Consider the following 14342-nt stretch of genomic DNA (forward strand, 5'->3'; position numbering starts at 1 on the left):
AGAGTGTGAAAAGCTGTCATCAAGGCAAAGGGTGGCTACATTGAAGAATCTAAAATCTTAAATATATTTTGATTTGTTTAACACCTTTTTGGTTACTACATGATTCCATATTTGTTATTTCATTGTTTTAATGTCTTCACTATTATTATACAATGTAGAAAATAGTAAAAAATATTGAAAAACCCTTGAATGAATAGGTGTGTCCAAACTTTTGACTGGTACTGTATATCGGATGTCAAAAGATCAGATTCCATGTATTTTTTTGCTGTTTGCACATTAGGGAAAAGATCAGATGGGTATCAGATATTAAAATAATTGGCAAAATATCTTAATTGGGCTGCCTGTGTGAACACAGCCACGGTGTCTGTTGGATAACTATTTTGAGAACCATCCGGTTTTGAAGAAATGTGTGGTCAATTTTATTATATGTGTTTAGAGAAATGTGTTAATTTTCTAAAAGTTGTTATTTATTGAAATTTGACAGACTATGCATTGCTTTGAAAGATATGCCACTGCAGTAATGTCTTTTAATTTTCAGTTTATTCTAGCCTATGTGTTTGGAGAGATTTTTATGCGGGGTCCAAGCAGTATATTGAACCCTTCCTCCACTGAGGTAATTATCTTTCAATTAACCTATGTATTTGTATTTCTAAAATATTTACTGTTTATGTTTAAATGTGACTAACTGTTTTCCCTGTCTTTCATTGTGTAGTTTTAATTGTCACTGTTTTTGGTCTGTTTTTGTTCAGTTGTGAACACGGTCAAGTAGTAGTCTTTGAAAGCACTGCAGCACTACAGACATTCATGTCATTAGTGTTGTGTTTTACTGTAGCCTATGTAAAACAAGCCATCCTAAACCTTTATTCCTTCAATAAACGTTGCTTATTTTTTATACTGCATCTGCCTCTGGCTGTGTTTATGGGCCTAGAACGTGTGATACCAATAGATTTTACAGATGGATAAGACTATTTACCTAATTAGGAAAACCATAATTTACAACAATGACTTTGTCTGTCCTACCTCACAGAATAGTATGAATAGGCTCTAACACATTTGATTGACTGAATATATAATTACTGTACACAATTATAGAGATACCCTGCTTTTATTTGTTGAGATCCTTCTCTGGAAACATCTGCCACTCAGCCGCTCCCTTGTGCCCCCCTTTCGTTTTATTTCTTTACTTTTGACAGCTTCCACTGATGGCATGGAAGTCGATGACAGCAACATCACTTAATTCCCTGTGGTAAATGATCACACTCATCTTTCTTCTCGCACTGTTCGTTCCTACAGCAGTGGTTCCTTTATTATGCAGTGTTTTAACCTACCTTTGACATTTTGACACCCAGATTTGTCCCTCATGGGTTATGTCCTCTTTTAATTGGATTACATTTTATTGGATCCTAATCAGAATGTCATTCTTTCTCTAAAATAGACATTTGCCGTTTGTTCCATATTTCTAGCCTAATGATATGCTACAGTGTTCAAAGACAACAAAAAAAAAAAAAAAAGTTATTTTTTTCTTGTTTGCTAGATTTTTCATGATGAACATAAGTGATTGATTTGAATATGCAAGACAAAAACATAACTGTATGGGTGCGAGTGAAAGAGCGCGCGAGAGAGAGAGAGAGAGAGAGAGAGAGAGAGAGAGAGAGAGAGCACACAAAAAACTATACATTACTTGGCCTAAACATCAACGCCACAGGTAACTTCCACAAAGCTGTGAACGAGCTGAGAGACAAGGCAAGAAGGGCCTTCTATGCCATCAAAAGGAACAGAAAATGTGGCATACCAATTAGGATCTGGCAAAAAATACTTGAATCAGTTATAGAACCCATTGCCCTTTATGGTTGTGAGGTCTTGGGGTCCGCTCACCAACCAAGAATTCACAAAATGGGACAAACACCAAAATGAGACTCTGCATGCAGAGTTCTGCAAAAATATCCCGTGTACAACGTGGAACACCAAATAATGCATGCAGAGCAGAATTAGGCCCATACCCGCTAATTAACAAAATCCAGAAAATAACTGTTAAAAGTCTACAACCACCTAAAATGAAGTGGTTCCCAAACCTTCCATAACAAAGCCATCACCTACAGAGAGATGAACCTGGAGAAGAGTCCCCTAAGTAAGCTGGTCCTGGGGCTCTGTTCACAAACACAAACACACCCCACAGAGCCCCAGTACAGCAACAAAATTAGATCCAACCAAATCATGAGAAAACTAAATGATAACTACTTGACACATTGGAAAGATTTAACAAAAAAAACAGCAAACTAGAATGCTATTTGGCCCTAAACAGAGAGTACATAGTGTCAGAATACCTGACCACTGTGACTGACCCAAACTTAAGGAAAGCGTTGACTATGTACAGACTCAGTGAGCATAGCCATGCTATTGAGAAAGGCCACCATAGGCAGACCTGGCTCTCAAGAGAAGACAGGCTATGTGCACACTGCCCACAAAATGAGGTGGAAACTGAGTTGCACTTCCTAACCTCCTGCCCAATGTATGACCATATTAGAGGCACATATTTCCCTCAGATTACACAGATCCACAAAGAATTCGAAAACAAACCCGATTTTGATAAACTCCCATATCTACTGGGGGAAATACCACAGTTTGCCATCACAGCAGCAAGATTTGTAACCTGTTGCCACAAGAAAAGATCAACAAGTGAAGAACAAACACCACTGTAAATACAAACCATATTTATGCTTATTTATTTTCCCTTTTGTACTTTAACCAGTTGTACATCCTTGCAACACTGTATATATACAGTGGGGAGAACAGGTATTTGATACACTGCCGATTTTGCAGGTTTTCCTACTTACAAAGCATGTAGAGGTCTGTAATTTTTATTATAGGTATACTTCAACTGTGAGAGACGGAATCTAAAACAAAAATCCAGAAAATTACATTATACGATTTTTAAGTAATTTATTTGCATTTTATTCCATGACATAAGTATTTGATCACCTACCAACCAGTAAGAATTCTGGCTCTCACAGACCTGTTAGTTTTTCTTTAAGAAGCCCTCCTGTTCTCCACTCATTACCTGTATTAACTGCACCTGTTTGAACTCGTTACCTGTATAAAAGACACCTGTCCACACACTCAATCAAACAGACTCCAACCTCTCCACAATGGCCAAGACCAGAGAGCTGTGTAAGGACATCGGGGATAAAATTGTAGACCTGCACAAGGCTGGGATGGGCTACAGGACAATAGGCAAGCAGCTTGGTGAGAAGGCAACAACTGTTGGCGCAATTATTAGAAAATGGAAGAAGTTCAAGATGATGGTCAATCACCCTCGGTCTGGGGCTCCATGCAAGATCTCACCTCGTGGGGCATCAATGATCATGAGGAAGGTGAGGGATCAGCCCAGAGCTACACGGCAGGACCTATTCAATGACCTGAAGAGAACTGGGACCACAGTCTGAAAGAAAACCATTAGTAACACACTACGCCGTCATGGATTAAAATCCTGCAGCGCACGCAAGGTCCCCCTGCTCAAGCCAGCGCATGTCCAGGCCCGTTTGAAGTTTGCCAATGACCATCTGGATGATTCAGAGGAGGAATGGGAGAAGATCGTGTGGTCTGATGAGACAAAAATAGAGCTTTTTGGTCTAAACTCCACTCGCCGTGTTTGGAGGAAGAAGAAGGATGAGTACAACCCCAAGAACACCATCCCAACCGTGAAGCATGGAGGTGGAAACATCATTCTTTGGGGATGCTTTTCTGCAAAGGGGACAGGACGATTGCACCGTATTGAGGGGAGGATGGAGGCGGCCATGTAACGCGAGATCGTGGCCAACAACCTCAACAACCTCAACACCCTCAGTAAGAGCATTGAAGATGGGTCGTGGCTGGGTCTTCCAGCATGACAACGACCCGAAACACACAGCCAGGGCAACTAAGAAGTGGCTCCATAAGAAGCATCTCAAGGTCCTGGAGTGGCCTAGCCAGTCTCCAGACCTGAACCCAATCGAAAATCTTTGGAGGGAGCTGAAAATCCGTATTGCCCAGCGACAGCCCCGAAACCTGAAGGATCTGGAGAAGGAGTGGGCCAAAATCCTTGCTGCAGTGTGTGCAAACCTGGTCAAGAACTACAGGAAACATATGATCTCTGTAATTGCAAACAAAGGTTTCTGTACCAAAATTAAGTTCTGTTTTTCTGATGTATCAAATACTTATGTCATGCAATAAAATGAAAATGAATTACTTAAAAATCATACAATGTGATTTTCTGGATTTTTGTTTTAGATTCCGTCTCTCACAGTTAAAGTGTACCTATGATACAAAATTACAGACCTCTACATATTTTGTAAGTAGGAAACCCTGCAAAATCGGCAGTATATCAAATACTTGTTCTCCCCACTGTACATAATATGTCATTTGTAATGTCTTAATTATTTTGGAACTTCTGTGAGTGTCATGTTTATTGTTCGTTTTATATTATATACTCCACTTGCTATGGCAATGAAAACATATGTTTCCCATGCCAATAAAGCCCCTTGAATTGAATTGTGTGTGAGAGAGAGAGAGAGAGAGAGAGAGAGAGAGAGCGTGAGCAAGTAAGAAAGGAAGAGAGCAAGAACGTCCCCATTCATGCACTGTGGGGTGCTGTGTCGTTTTTGCAATGGGCCCCTGCCGTGAATATTTCTGTCTCGGTCTTGGTTTGGTATTTTGATGTATTATTGGCTATGGAGACATTCTGCGTTGGTGTTCTTCCTGAACCAAGTATTGTCTAGGAATATATATATATGCAATACAGCCTGTGATAAGAGCTTGACCAGTGCCGACTCAAATCAGGGAGGAGAGCCGTTGTCTCTCTCGGGCTGACAGTGCTGGAAAGACTGCACAACTGTGTGAATGAATTAAGACTGAATCGAAAGACTGGTGAGTATTTTGCCTGCACATGTAGCCTAAGCTTTATAGTCATTTGATGGTGATGCTTGCTTACCCCTCTACACCGATTCTACTTTAATTTTGTGATTTGCAGGGGTGCTCGCAAAATATTCACATTTTCTGCCAAGGCATTGGAATGTAGACTATAGAAACCACTGCACCTGCATGTACCGTATTTCGCTTTCAACCGGGAAAGGTTTATTGGAAAGGTCCGGACTGGTCTGGGCGCATTCTCTGAAATATAACGGAGATGCCACGGTTACGCGTAGAAGCCACTCGACGAAGAGACAGGTGCGATGGAGAGGCTTGATGGAGGGGCTTGATGTTAGGCTAGCTGCGGGGATAGCGGTTCTCAACAAGGTATTGTGATTCAAGACCCCCAGAGAGAGCTCGGTGATGTGCTTCACCCTTTGTGTTGATTTGAGAGTTGTATAAAACCCGGTCTGTATAGGTTACGAGAAGACAGCTGGTACCCAGCCAGACATAGCCCGCATACCTGTCGGTCAGTGGTGAGTGAGCTAAGCGGTATGGCGACGATTGTGAACAGGTATTGCGTTCGACCGTAGAAGCGTTTTTGTCGCGGCCGCACCTTATGTTGCTGGTTTTGGATGTGCATGCTTTGAATACACGCATGTGTGTTTAATTAGCTGCCTGCCATTGAATGCTTTGGGTTACTGATAATGACAAAATACTCGTGTGGCATCTTCATTTGACGTATCTGTCTCCTGGGGTTGCTACTGTCTGGGCCCTGTGTTCTTTGTGTTATTCAATGTATCATTGTTTTCATGATGTATTCATTGATTTTGTATGATTTTGTCATGGTTTGCATCACTTGATGTCGTCCAGTAGTTGGATGTGGGCCTATATGATCAAAAATGTGTAGAACTGCTTTCAATGTCAACATGCAACCACATTAAGAATTCTGATCATAAGGATGACAATATAGTGAAGATGATTAGTTTAATCATGATGACAACTAGTCTACATAGGCACACTGATCCTATAAGGAACCGCAGCTCTTATTCACCGCTATGCATGAGGCACATAATGTTAGTTTTGTTTAATTCCTTGGGTCATTATTGTACAGTGTGACTCTGAACCTGGGGAATGACCCGAGGGTAAGTAATTGGCATGAAAGCGTGACATTGAATAATTCTGTTTTCTCAAGGTTTTCAGTGATTTAGACCAAAGGTCAGACATGGTGATTTGACTTCTGTCACTCCATTGATTGGCTCATTATTCTTTCAGTGATGGAATTACGGTAGTTCCATGGTTTATGGTCTAAGTGTAGTATAATGTAAAACACTGGCCTGTACTTTTAACTAGACTCATTTTATCGGTAGTAAAATAAGTATGCCCAGACTGCCGCCCCCTGTTGTTACCCTGTTCATTCCAAATGGCCTCTGGATTGCCTGCTATTGGTCCATAGGGTTTTCGATGGGAGCCGGAGGAGAGCCATGCATATAGAGTGCAGCAAACATGACATTCTTTAAAAATATCTATTTTATTTCACCTACTCTTGCTGCTTTTCCTTGACAGCAAAAGAAAACCCAACACACATAGGCAAAAACAATAAGCAACTTAACATTCACATACATACAGCACATTTCCACAAACATCATTGACATCACACTTGCTCAGACCCACATGTTCCCACCGTATCCACACCCAATGTGCTTTCCAACACTTGTAAGACTTGTGAAACATGACATTCTACTGTGTATTTTATTGTGTACACTTGCTGGAATGTAATGGCTTTGGAACTTGAGATGAGGTGACAGGGTTTGCTGAACTCTATATCTCTGTGAGTGGGAGGTGATACTGATGTCTCTAAGGGAAGTTAGCAGGGTCAGAGCATTCCCATATAGAGCTGAAAGTGTGAAGGAGAAGGAGGAGTAGACACCAGATGGCCATGCTTGAAGGGACATTGAATGGACAATAGGATGAGCTCTGTGGTCTTTATTAGGGTTAAGGTTTAGTGTCTATAATCACATTTATGACAAGATACATTTGTATTTATGTCCTTTCTAGAAGGGCCAAGTAGTATGACCAAAGGCAGGCTTCAGAGAAGAGGGATCAACATCAGGGAGCTTATTTGGGCTAAATCCCACAGGCAGGCAGGCTGAATATACTGTACACTAAAGCCTGGGCTGCCAACACACCACCCACTCTCTCAATGTTTGTGTAAATCAGACTTACAGCCCACTGCGGCTTCCTTAAGAACCCAACACTGCTCACTTACTGTTGGACTTTCTGGGACTGGCAGATTGATTTACTCGTTATGTATTATTTATTGTTTTCAACTTCCCACTTTATGTTCAAGGCCAGCGAGTTCCAGTAGAGGACTTTAAAGACATCCAAACAGATTGTGCATATATTATGCCAACATTTTGGGATGCTTTCCCACGTTTTGGTCTTTGGCAAAGGTTTTTTCGGCTATTCGTGCACACAACATTTTATCTCGAGGCAAGCCGAAGTTCGGTAGCCGAAGTCTACGCCCCTTCGTCGGTGATTGGTTCTTCCCGATTCAGCCTGAAACTCAGTGTGGATTCAACATGGCGAACGACAACTTTGAGCATCGCTTGGTCCTAGGAGGTACACCTCTACGAATCTAGCCATGCATTATATAAAGACCAGCATGTATAGGCCAATTCTGGTCGTAGAGAGGGGGAGGAGAGGGGGAGGAGAGAGAGGGGGGGAGTAAAGGGACATGGAGAGAAGTGCAGAGAGAGATGGGGAGAGAGGGGCTGAGAGAGAAAAGGGAGGGAGAGAAAAGGGTAAGAGCAAGGAGGAGAGAGAGACAGAAAGTAGAAAGAATCGAGAGATAGAGATAGAGAGACAGAGTATGAAAAGAGAGAGAGGGGGAGGCATGCAGTCTAAGGGAGTGTGAATGGTTTCCCTGTTTTCCCTGCTTTGGACACAGGCAGCCACACAGCAGCCCTGTGAGCAGGTGCTCACCCCACTAGAGGAACAACATGTGCAGCCAGTGTTTCCCTTAGGCGCTCTATAGACGGCGCCCAACCGGTTCATGTACTAAGCAAGTCTTGGTAACATACCTGTAGACTTTTCATTCTTGTTCCTCCATGAACAAGATGGCAATTGCAAACTATTTGTTCTTGTTTACTTCTGAAATAAATAAAAATTAAAACAGACATAGCCGCCAGCTGCGCAGGGATAAAACATTTGGGCAAATGCATCACCCCCAGCCCTAAACATCTTCCCACAGCCATGCTTTTTTTACACTGGTAAACATTGATTGATTGGTTTCAAAACTGCAGTGTGAGAAATGCTGTTTGCCTATTAGCTGTAAAATGAGTAAACACCATTTGCCTCTGTTATTCTTCCTAAATGCCTATTTGGGAGGAAAATGGAGGTTGAGTAAAAAAGTACTGCTTAATTATTTAAACTGCTTAATTATTTAGACATGAATAATAAAATTTCACTTTTTTATTGTCCAGTACCTCCATTTCCTACTAGAGTAGGTGAGGATTTCTCACACATTCAGTTTGCTCTAGTTCAATACACGAGTAACAGAGGTTGGCCAGTGAACCAGTCGTGCATGACGAGTAGCTTTCCCTGAGACCTGAAGGCTCGTGTTAGCTCCTAGAGCTTCCCCAACCCTATAGTACTATGTGGCAGTGCAGGTGTTAATCAGAATTTATGATCCAGGTTTGAAATATCCAGATGTGACACAAAAAGGATATGTCGGCTACTGAGGCCCCATAACTTATATGGTGCATGCTGATGTTCTTCTGTTCGATGGACCAGTATGGAGTGTGTCCCGAAGTCCTCCTAACCGCCCAGACAGTCCAGTCTTTTACTTCCTCAGCACTACATCAACACTCTCAAAGCAACCCTGTGAAGCCTCTGTATACCCCAGGGTCTATAGGATCAGAGGGGCCTGGCTGTGCAGGCATCTGCTCGGTGACCTATGCCAGCTGGGGTCCTGGGAGCAAGGTCGTCAGGGAGCCATTCTTCAGCATAAAGAGGGCAGAGGTGCTGGGCTCCCGGAGGCAAGGCCATTGTACTTCCCATCAGAATGTAGATCTTGTTGTGAGGAGAGGAGGTACCAAAAACAAACCAGCTCACACCGGGGAAAAAACCCACTATGTGGCCCAGTTCCATTTAGGTTGCTTGCTTCGGTGTTCATCTATACGTGACCCATGCAGGAATCAGATTCCACCCATCCACCCATATATATATTGCTTTGGATAAAAGGCCCTGTGCAGTGATTTATTACACATTAGGAACATATTTGAGTATTTATGTTTTAAGTTGTATGCTCTTCTTTCATCCACAATGTCTCCCCTGAGCTCTGCCCATTATAAAGAGAGTCTGTTGCCCAGCGCGAGGTCTCACACAACCGTTCGAGTGATGCTAACATGTGTGTTCACTTCTGCAACACGTGCCTCTCAGATCCCTTAGCCCTGGATAACCCGAGTGTAGCGAAGCCTTTGCTACACTCGTATTAAAGCGAACCAGGGACCTAGGTTTAGGGCGGGTGGGTGTGTGCGTGTGAGCATGTGTGTGTGTACGGAACATGTGTCTTGTGGATATTTGATGGTGAACCCTTTCATGTTTCCCACATGTTGCCATATTAACTAGAGTTTATGGGAGATCGTTATCCTCCCAGGATGAGATTCTGATTAGAATCAATCTAGGGCACTTTTTCCCAAATGGTGTGTCTGAACCCATTGATGAGTGACAGTCCTATTTGAGGTGTGGCTTAATGGGCTGTGGCTGTGGCTGGTCACTTTGTGTGCCTCACACTGACTCAAACAAGCTTTTCAAAATCCTAGTTTGTCTGCTCCCCTTGACTTCTTACTTCTTATGTAGAGTAGCTGGGAGTTTCCTGGAAGTACACTCTTTTTGTTGAAGCATTTTCTGCTTTACCCGTCCAAGAGAACGAGATCACAGAGCCTGTAAGCCAAAGAAAGCCATTTAAAAAGCATCGTAGCCAAAAGAAAAAGCTGGATGAGGATTTTATTGGCAGACAGAGGCACAGTAGAGTCTTTTGTCTTGACTTCTGGATATTCTGGTTATATTCTGATTTTGTTTTTGCTGGAGATAATCTCCCTCTCCACCTCTCTCTTCCTACCTCTCTCCTCCTCTCTCTCTACTCCTCCCTCTCGCCTCCACCCTCCTCCTCCCTCTCTCCACCTCTCTCCTCCTCCCTCTCTCCTCCAGTTTCAGATGCCAAGGTTCTCTCTTAATTATGAATTTTCATCAGGGGAGAGTCAAAATTGAGAGAGACGCAAAAGAGTAGACCAGCAACACAATTATACCTGAGAGAGAGGAAGAGAGCATGTTCAGTGGAGAGGGTGTGTGTGTGTGTGTGTGTGTGTGTGTGTGTGTGTGTGTGTGTGTGTGTGTGTGTGCTCACATGCATGCATAAGTGTGTGCACATGTTCAACTGTTTGTGTGTGTGTGTGTGTGTGTGTGTATGTACATGCTTTGAGTGTGTCTTTACACACATGTAGCCTGGTGCACATGCAATACCTGTACAGACCCCATATGGTCATAGTGTACAGCAATCATCTCTGCTCTGCTATGGCAAAGACTATATTTATCATAATTACAAGCAATCAAACACAGGGCATGGCATGTTCTATACTGTATAGGTATAGGTGCTCAGGGAGTGTGTTTGTGTGTGCCTGTCTGCACATGTACACTTTCTTGTGATTATGTGTTTATCGTGTGTCTGCGTATTCTGCATACCTTATGTTAGGTTTCCCCAACTGGTGGCCTGCGGGGGATTTATTTACAGTGCATTCGGAAAGTATTCAGACCCCTTCCCTATTTCCACATTTTGTTATGTTATAGCATTATTCTAATGGTTTAAATATTTTTTTTCTCCTCATCAATCTACACACAATACCCCATAATTACAAAGTGAAAACAGGTTTTTCAAAATTTTTGCAAATGTATAAAACCTTAAAAACAGAAATGCCTTATTTACATAAATATTCAGACCCTTTGCTATGATACTCGAAATTGAGCTCAGGTGCATCCTGTTTCCATTTATCATCTTTGAGATGTTTCTACAGCTTGATTGGAGTCCATCTGTGGTAAATTCAATTGACTGGACATGATTTGGAAATGTCTATATAAGGTCCCACAGTTGACAGTGCATGTCAGAGCAAAAAGCAAGCCATGAGGTTGAAGGAATTGTCCGTAGAGCTCCGAGACAGGATTGGGTCGAGACACAGATCTGGGGAAGGGTACCAAAAAATGTAATGTCCCCAAGAACACAGTGGCTGGCCTCTATCATTATTTAATGGAAAGAGTTTGGAACCAGCAAGATCTTCCTAGAGCTGGCCGTCCGGCCAAACTGAACAATCAGAGGAGAAAGGCCTTGGTCAGGGAGGTGACCAAGAACCCAGAGTTCCACTGGGGATATGGGAGAACTTTCCAGAAGGACAACCATCTCTGTAGCACTCCACCAATCAGGTCTTTATCGTAGAGTGCCCAGACAGCAGTCACTCTTCAGTAAAAGGCCCATGACAGCGCGCTTGGAGTTTGCCAAAAGGCACCTAAAGGACTCACACCTTGAGAAACAAGATTGTCTGGTCTGATGAAACCAAGATTGAAGTCTTTGGCCTGAATGCCAAGCGTCACGCCTGGAGGAAACCTGGCACCATCCCTACTGTGAAGCATGGTGGTGGCAGCATCATGCTGTGGGGATGTTTTTCAGCGGCAGGGACTGGGAGACTAGTCAGGGTCGATGAAAAGATGAACGGAGCAAAGTACAGAGAGATCCTTGATGAAAACCTGCTCCAGTGCGCTCAGGACGTCAGACTGGGGCTAAGGTTCACCTTTCAACAGGACAATGACCCTAAGCACGCAGCCAAGACAATGCAAAAGTGGCTTCGGTACAAGTCTCTGAATATTCTTGAGTTGCCAAGCCAGAGCCCGGACTTGAACCTGATCGAACATCTCTGGAGAGACCTGGAAATAGCTGTGCAGCGACGCTCCCCATCCAACCTGACAGAGCTTGAGAGGATCTGCAGAGAAGAATGGGAGAAACTCCCCAAATACAAGTGTGCCAAGCTTGTAGCATCATACCCAAGAAGACTCAATGCTGTAATCACTGCCAAAGGTGCTTCAGCAAAGTACTGAGTAAAGGGTCTGAATACCTATGTAAATGTGATGTTACATTTTTTGTATATTTAAAAAAAAAACATTTTGCAAAAATGTCTAAAAACCTGTTTTTGCTTTGTCTTTATGAGGTATTGGATGTAGATTGAAGAACAAAATATTTAATGCAATTTAGAATAAGGCTTTAACGTGGAAAAGGTCAATAGGTGAATACTTTAATGAATGCACTGTATGCACTGACAATGAAAGACAAAAACACCGGCAAATTATCTTCAAGTGATTTACATTTTTAAAATCTGTTTTAAAGTATTCCCACACGTAATAGAGAGATACACACGCTAAGTATACCAACCATTAGGACCCTTTAAGTTACCGTTGAGCTACAAGGTGTCAAAAGCGTTCCACAGGGATGCTGGCCCATGTTGACACCAATACTTCGCACAGTTGTGTCAAGTTGGCTGGATGTCCATTGGGTGGTGGACCATTCTTGACACACACAGGAAACTGTTGATGTGTGAAAAACCCAGCAGTGTTGCAGTTCTTGACACACTCAAACCGGTGCACCTGGCAGCTACTACCATACCCCATTCTAAGGCACTTAAATCTTTTGTCTTGCCCATTCACCCTCTGAATGGCACACATACACAATCCATGTCTCAATTGTCCCAAAGCTTAAAAACCTTTCTTTAATCTGTCTCCTCCCCTTCTTCTACACTGATTGAAGTAGATTTAACAAGTGGATTCAATAAGGGATCGTAGCTTTCAGCTGGATTCACCTGGTCAGTCTATGTCATGGAAAGAGCAGGTGTTCTGAATGTTTCGTATGCTCAGTGTATGCGATCGTATAAGAATGTAAGCAAAGGTTTGAAACGGTATGTTTTAGTCAAATGTTATATCTGTTTGGGTTTCTTCCGGTCAAGTTTCGGTATACAAATTCTTTGTAATTATGTTCCGGCCACCTGACCTTTCGCTCAAGAAAAAAAAATCATCCCACGGCTAAATCTAGTTGATGACCCCTGCTCTATGTGCTCGACATCCCAATGTTGTGCTGTGAATGCATATGGGCTTGCTGCAGTTGAGCTCTGTGTAGTAGCTGCCGTTTGCCCTTGCTGCAGCTCAGCAGAGTGTGTGTGTGTGTGTCTAATCTGGCTGTAGCCTAGTACGGCACTATAAATAAACTCACACATCTGCTGCAGACCCAGCTCCAAGTTATAAAATGTGTGTGCGATGCAGTCGAACATATGCATGTGTTCGGTGTGCATGTGTAAATGGGTGTTTGCCTATGTGGGTGTGTGTGTATTTGTGCGTGCGTGTCTGCCTGTGTGTGTGTGTGTGTGTGTGCGTGTGTGTGTCTCCCTATGTGTGTGTGTTTGGGCTGCGGCTTTCTGTTGCTTGGGGAGATATTTCACTCAGGACTCAAAGACAAGCCAAGGGTACTGCTAAACACTCCCCATTAGTTAGACCAGAATAACATGTACTGTCTGCGAGAGGGTGCGGGGGGGATTGCAGGGAGGTCGGAAGGGAGAGAGAGAGAAGGAGAGAGAGAGAGAGAGAGAGAGAGAGAGAGAAAGATGCAGAGCGAGAGAACTGAATGCATTCAACAGAAATATGTCTTCTGCATTTAATCCAAACCCTCTGAATCAGGGAGGGGGAGAGAGAGAGAGCATGAGACCGGTCCAAGTTGAGGATGAATATGCAAAAAAGGCAATTAGAAGCTAAGGTATTATGTTAATAAGAATAGAGATCTCGGCTGTGTGACCTCTTCTAGCTCTTATCTGCCCCTTTATCAGCTGGATCAGCTGTCTAACCACTCCTATAGGGCACTTTTCTGCTCAACTTTCCTTAATAACTGACCTAGGATAGGCTGTCTGACCACTCCTAGGGCTCCTCAATGATCAACTCTCCTTATAACTGTTTTTAGATCAGCTGTCCCTAAAAAGACAGTAACTCTTAAAACTACACCATTTTTTTTATTTACCCAAACTTTTTTTTTTCAGATGTTGAATAGTTTGATTAATTCCATATTTTACAGGTTTCAGACCAGTTGCATGTAGACATGTTCACCCAACACTGGACCTCCAGAGAGTGGGACCTGTGAGAGAGGGATAGAGGGGGAGAGAGGTGCTCTCTGGCTGTGGCCACTCTCCAGAGAGTGGGACCTGTGAGAGAGGGATAGAGAGGGAGAGAGGTGCTCTCTGGCTGTGGCTACTCTCCAGAGAGTGGGACCTGTGAGAGAGGGATAGAGGGGGAGAGAGGTGCTCTCTGGCTGTGGCTACTCTCCAGAGAGTGGGACCTGTGAGAGAGGGATAGAGGGGGAGAGAGGTGCTCTCTGG

This window comes from Oncorhynchus clarkii, chromosome 20 (genome assembly GCF_045791955.1).
Source record: "Oncorhynchus clarkii lewisi isolate Uvic-CL-2024 chromosome 20, UVic_Ocla_1.0, whole genome shotgun sequence".
Lineage (NCBI taxonomy): Eukaryota > Metazoa > Chordata > Actinopteri > Salmoniformes > Salmonidae > Oncorhynchus > Oncorhynchus clarkii.